Here is a 6591-nt window from a genome sequence, read left to right as displayed (position 1 = left end):
TCCCCTGGCACAGCTTGAAACTGTGTCCTCTTGTTCTGGTACTGATTGCTTGGGAGAAGAGACCAACCCCCTCGTGGCTACAACCACCCTTCAGGGAGTTGTAGACAGCAAGAAGGTCTCCCCTGAGCCTCCTCTTCTCCAGGCTAAACAATCCCAGCTCCCTCAGCCTCTCCTCTCCTTTTCTTTCCTATCCAGTCCCACATATTCATTGCATTTTTACCAAGACTGCTTTCAGTAATACCTTTAAGAGCAATTCAGCATTTTGTGTTTTATTTAACTTCAACTTCACTGTGTATAAATAATTGTTATGGTCTTGCTGCTTCCATAGTTTTAAATGTTTAACATCTCCTAAACTAATTTGGCTAGAGGTGAGGAGAAAGTTCTTCCCAGAGAGAGTTGTTGGCCATTGGAATGTGCTGCCCAGGGAGGTGGTGGAGTCACCATCCCTGGAGGTGTTCAAGAGGGGATCGGACGTGGCACTTGGTGCCATGGTTTAATCATGAGGTCTGTGGTGACAGGGTGGACTTGATGATCTCTGAGGCCTTTTCCAACCTTACTGATTCTAGGATTCTTTTCTATGAATTCTATGCTGACTTTTAGCGTTGTGTATCCAAGGAGACAGTTGATCTTAGTGGCTTTTCCTTTGGAAATGCTCTTGTTTAAACTGTTCTTTCTACTTCTTGCAGGGTTGGCCATGAGAATTTGGAAAGTTCCTTTGGAAATACCATGATGGGGCTGCTGAGAAGTTACCTTCCTTTGTACAGGTCTGTAAACTCTTATTGCATTCTAGACTATTTCAGCGTGTACACTCTCGTGCTACTTTTGAACCTTGGATGCTTGCAAACCAAACTGCAATCTAATTTTATTCTGGAGCAAGTGCTGTTCAAAATTATTGTGGTTTCTTGCAAAATGGCTAGGACATAACTCTGTTCTGTTACTGTTGTATAAATGTAGAGCAAGCCATTCATCTTTCCTTTGAAGTGAATTATTGCAGTTCCTAGAGATGGACTGCAGAAAGGAATTGGGCCTGTAAGTCATTTTCACCTCAGCACTGTGTCTCTCAGTACATGTTGGAACTGCATTACCCTAAAAGGCCTTGCCATCGATCGCTCCCACCCAGGTTGCTAATATGTGAGAGGCTATCCCACAGCTCTAGCTGTGGATGTTTCCAGAAACACGCTTAGCAAAAGGGTCAGCAGAGTTGCTGGGGCTTTCAGGTCAGGAGGAGCTCAGGTTCATGGAAAGTTTAAGAGAATTAAAAGAATAAAATAAATAAAAGGGACCTCATAAAAGGGACCTCATATTTAAGAGACTGTAAAAAGCTCAGAGTAATAACGGCTTGGTTCCTGTAGTGTCAGCATGGCAAGGAGCAGGGAGAAGCCTGTAGCTAATGCTGTGTCCTTGTCAGGCAAAACGAGCGCCGTGGCCCACCGCTGCAGTGATTTAGAGGATGAAAAACACTCCTCTGCATTTCAGTATCTCTATCTTTTGCAGCCATATAACACAGAAAAGTTTGATTTCTTACTGCTTTCAAAGGTAGTCTGGAATAGCATTTTAATAGAAATCTGTTCAGATCTCCTTCCATGATCAGGTGACTGCCTGGTGAATGTGGGGCAGGCTGTGGATGTAGTCGACCTGGACTTCAGCAAGGCCTCTGATGCCGTTCCCCACAGCAAACTCCTGGCCAAGCTGTCAGCCCCTGGCTTGGACAGCAGCACTCTGAGCTGGGTTAGGAACTGGCTGGAGGGCTGAGCCCAGAGAGTGGTGGTGAATGGTGCCACATCCAGCTAGAGCCAGTCACTAGTGATGTCCCAAGGGATCAGTGCTGGGCCTTGTCCTGTTCAATATCTTTATTGATGATCTGGATGAGGGGATTAAGTCCAACATCAGTAAATTTGCAATGATACCAAGTTGGGAGCAGGTGTAATCTGTTAGAGGGTAGGAGAGCTCTGCAGAGGTACCTTGCCAGGCTGGACAGATGGGCAGAGTCCAACATGGTGACATTCAGTAAGTCCAAGTGCTGGATGCTGCACTTTGGCCACAACAACCACATGCAGTGCTACAGGCTGGGGTCAGAGTGGCTGGAGAGCAGCCAGGCAGGAAGGGATCTGGGGGTACTAGTTGATAGCAGGTGGAACATGAGCCAGGAGTGTGCCCGGGTGGCCAAGAAGGCCAATGGCATCCTGGCCTGCATCACAAATAGTGTGGCCAGCAGGAGCAGGGAGGTCATTGTGCCCCTTTACTCAGCACTGGTTAGGCCACACCTTGAGTCCTATGTCCATTTCTGGCCCCCTCAATTTAAGAAGGACATTGAGACTCTTGAACATGTCCAGAGAAGGGCAATGAGGTTGGGGAGAGCTCTGGAGCACAGCCCTGTGAGGAGATGCTGAGGGAGCTGGGGTAGCTTAGCCTCGAGAAGATGAGGCTCAGGGGAGACCTTCTTGCTGTCTACAACTGCCTGAAGGGAGGTTGGAGCCACGAGTGGGTTGGTCTCTTCTCCCAGGCAACCAGCACCAGAACAAGAGGACACAGTCTCAAGCTGTACCAGGGAAAGTTTAGGCTGGAGGTGAGGAGAAAGTTCATCAAAGAGAGAATTGTTTGCCATTAGAATGTGCTGCCCAGGGAGGTGGTGGAGTCGTCGTCCCTGGAGGTGTTTAAGAGGGGATTTGACATGGCACTTGGTGCTATGGTTTAGTATCATGAGGTCTGTGGTGACAGGTTAGACTTGATGATCTCTGAGGTCTTTTCCAACCTTATTGATTCCGTGATTCTATTCTGTGATTCTAAAAACAGTAGGAATCAGCTCTCCCATCTCAGCTGTCATATTCAGCTGTTGAGTCACACTCAGGGTCTATGGGAGTTGTATCTGGCCCTAAATAATAATTTTCAAAACCATTCTTGTTTGGAATATGCTCTATTTGATTCACATGGTTTAACTGAGAGCACTTTGGGCATTGTTGCTTGCTTTGTTGCCTCTGCAGTCACTTACTATTCCATTAGCCTGTAGGAATTCCGCAGGGAAAGTGGCTTGTAAACTGCAAATGGAAACAAAGCCAGGTGGATTTAAAGGATGAGACGTATCCAGAACAACTTTTAATTCATTCTTGGAAATTCCTATGATTTGCTAATACCTTTTAAAGCCATCCCAGCCCCAAAATGCTTTAGGTCGTGTTTGAACCTAGATTTAAACCTCACACAATGCAATGAGCCAAAACCCTAGATCAGGCTGGTTGAGATACTGCAGATACAGGTCTGGTTGTGATGCCTTTGGTCTATGCTGAGTGAAAGCTCTGTGTTCAAAACCAAGTAGCTTTTCAGAGTGATTGCACAACCATGGAATGTTCTGTGCCACGCTAAAGCTCTGAGTGACCTGTTTCTTTCTTTAATTATGACAGTAGGCTCAACATGAGCCAGAAGTGTGCCCAGGTGGCCAAGAAGGCCAATGGCATCCTGGCCTGGATCAGGAAGCGTGGCCAGCAGGAGCAGGGAGGTCATTGTGCTTCTGTACACTGCACTGGTTAGGCCACAGCTTGAATCCTGTGTCCAGTTCTGGGCCCCTCAGTTTAGGAAAGATGTTGAGTTGCTGGAAGGTGTCCAGAGAAGGGCAACAGAGTCTGGGAGGGGTTTGGAGCACAAGCCCTATGAGGAGAGGCTGAGGGAGCTGGGGTTGCTTAGCCTGGAGAAGAGGAGGCTCAGGAGAAACCTTCTTGCTGTCTACAGCTCCCTGAAGGGAGGTTGTAGCCAGGAGGAGGTTGGTCTCTTCTCCCAGGCAACCACCACCAGAACAAGAGGACACAGTTTCAAGCTGAACCGGGGAAGGTTTAGGCTGGAGGTGAGGAGAAAGTTCTTCACAGAGAGAGTGATTGGCTATTGGAATGTGTTGCCCAGGGAGGTGTTTAGGAAGAGGCTGGGTGGGGTGCTTGGTGCCATGGTTTAGCTGATTAGATGATGTTGGGTGATAGGTCGGACTTGATGATCTCAAAGGTCTTTTTCAACCTGGTGTGGTGTATTGTATTGTATTGTATTGTATTGTATTGTATTGTATTGTATTCTATTCTATTCTATTCTATTCTATTCTATTCTATTCTATTCTATATCCCCTAGAGTGAAATCTATATTTTTATCTTTTTTGTTTTGGTTTTTTTTTGGGGGGGGGGGGGGGGATGGGGAGTGGTGGTGGGTGTAAAACAAAGCAGAAATACTGAAAAACATTTTGAATACATAAAGAAAACTTGTTGCAGGTGTTGACGTTTGGGTCATAAATCCTTTGCTTGTAGCAGCAGCTGTATAAAATCATCCTTTCTAGACCTGTCTGTGAGTGTTGTTTGAATCGTGGCTCACACAGACTTCCAAGAACTATGGCTAAATTTACCAAAGCAAAGCGTGCCTGGGTCTGTGACCTCATGCTTTTGATACAAATGCAGTCAACAGCTGCTATGCAGAGAAAGCCCTGCAAGTTATTTGTCTAAAAACTTACTTTCTTCACAAGTCTGATTCCTGAGCAGCAATAGCTTTGTGACGCACATAAAGATCACTATTGTGTCATGTCAAGAGAGGATAGAGTAGGACAGGATAGGATAGGATAGGATAGGATAGGATAGGATAGGATAGGATAGGATAGGATAGGATAGGGTAAGATAGGGTAAGATAGGGTAGGGTAGGGTAGGGTAGGGTAGAGTAGGGTAGAATGGAATGGAATGGAATGGAATGGAATGGAATAGAATAGAATAGAATAGAATAGAATAGAATAGAATAGAATAGAATAGAATAGAATAGAATAGAATAGAATAGAATTAACCAGGTTGGAAAATACCTCTGAGATCATCAAGTCTAACCTATCATCCAACACCATCTAATCAACTAAACCATGGCACCAAGCACCCCATCCAGTCTCTTCCTAAATACCTCCAGTGGTGGTGACTCCACCACCTCCCTGGGCAGCACATTCCAATGGCCAATATAAATATGATATTAATTTTAGATGTGTTCATAGTAGATGTATGCATGCTAAGTGGCATAAACTTCACAGAATCACAGAATCACCCAGGTTTGAAGAGACCTCAAAGATCATCAAGTCCAACCTGTCACCACAGACCTCATGACTAAACCATGGCACCGAGTGCCAGATCCAGTCCCCTCTTGATCCCCTCCAGGGATGGTGACTCCACCACCTCCCTGGGCAGCACATTCCAATGGCTAACAACTCTCTCTTTGAAGAACTTTCTCCTCACTTTGAGCCTAAACTTCCCCTGGTGCAGCTTGAGACTGTGTCCTCTTGTTCAGGTATGGCTTTGTTTGGGTATGGCTTTGCTTGGGTATGGCTTTGCTGTACCTTCAGTGTAACACAGGAGCCCAGGAACACCAATTAAATTAAAAGGCAAGGCATTTCAACTGAAAGGGATATAGATATGCAATTTCACCTTGGAAAGTGTTGCCCTGAGGTGTTGTCAGAAGGCATTGCATTGAACCTGTGCAGAAATAGGTATTTACATCAATAAGAATGCCATCAGAGAGGTATCATTTTTTTTCTCATGTTCCACAGTTATAAAACAATTACACAGCAGTTGTGTGACTGAAGGCTGAGCTCACTGATCCTCAGTGTGGGGGTTGGGTGAAGCTTCTTCTGCAGTTGTGTAGGAGTCTCCCATACCACTTCTCTGTCGCGTCTGGTATTGACATTAAAGGAAAACAGGATGCTGATCTAGCCAAAGAATTAGTTTAATCCAGGTCAGCTTTTCCCATCTATTGCATGCCTTTCACTGCAAAATTCATGTACTTTTTCCCACCCCCCTCATAAATATCTCCTCCTCTTGCACAGTTCTTGTTTTCCTGATCTCTTATTTCCTGCCTACAATCCTTCACCCATTCTCCAGAGAAGCCTCCTTTTCCCTGGCATCTTTGTTACTTGATCTTGCTTTGTAGTAGCTTTATTCTTCTATTGCTGGAGTTTCTTAAAGCTTTCTTTTGGCATCGCTGATTGCTGTGTAAGTCCAAACACCTCCTCAAACCTTTGCCCTGGGCATCCCTGCAGTGAAACAAGTGCCTTGGTTTTGGAGTGAGAGGAGACAAAGGCAATGAAAAGAGTTAATCCTTACCACATGAGATGGGAAGTGCCCTTCTCCTCTGGGCTGGCTTCTTTGCCTTGCCCTTCTGTTACAGCCTCCTGGGCATACAGTGGGCTGGGACTGGCTCCTAGGTGGGGTTTGATGGAGGGAGTGCCGCTCTATTGTCTTGCTGCTTCTTCAGTGACGAAAACACAACTGGCAAAATACTAATCTGTCAAAAGTCATGGGGAGGAGGGAGAAAGGAGAGGAAGAGCCTGGGGAGACGTTGTTCCAGGAGAGCATGTAAGCATGGCAACCATACCTTTGATCTCCATACAAACAAGTGGACTTGGAGAGCCCCGCTGCCACTGTATTAAATAACACATGCCTGCCTTAAAGCCATGCTGCCAGAGAGGCCAAACCATCCATGCCGCTGGGCTTTGCTCACGGATCAGCTGTCCTGCCAGAGGCTGCGGGGGCGATGAAGTGCCTGCTCACACGCAACGCCTGGAGGTCTGCGAAGTGGAAGCAGGGGGAGCTGATGCAC

The 6591-nt window shown here is 46.2% G+C and overlaps 1 protein-coding gene across 1 annotated transcript in view; it reads left to right on the top strand.

Annotated features, from left to right (window-relative positions):
- The first annotated feature begins 689 nt into the window (after nucleotides 1–689).
- Nucleotides 690–6591, top strand: part of ENOX1 (ecto-NOX disulfide-thiol exchanger 1) — a 380677-nt gene continuing 374775 nt past the window's right edge. Inside the window, exon 1 of the mRNA XM_054163102.1 lies at nucleotides 690–764. The gene's annotated coding sequence lies outside the window, so the exon portion shown is untranslated. The remainder of the gene's footprint in view (nucleotides 765–6591) is intronic.

The sequence above is a fragment of the Dryobates pubescens genome, chromosome 7 (assembly GCF_014839835.1).
Source record: "Dryobates pubescens isolate bDryPub1 chromosome 7, bDryPub1.pri, whole genome shotgun sequence".
NCBI classification, from domain to species: domain Eukaryota; kingdom Metazoa; phylum Chordata; class Aves; order Piciformes; family Picidae; genus Dryobates; species Dryobates pubescens.
The sequence above is the reverse complement of the archived record's forward strand: the minus strand, read 5'-3'. Positions and strand labels throughout refer to the sequence as shown.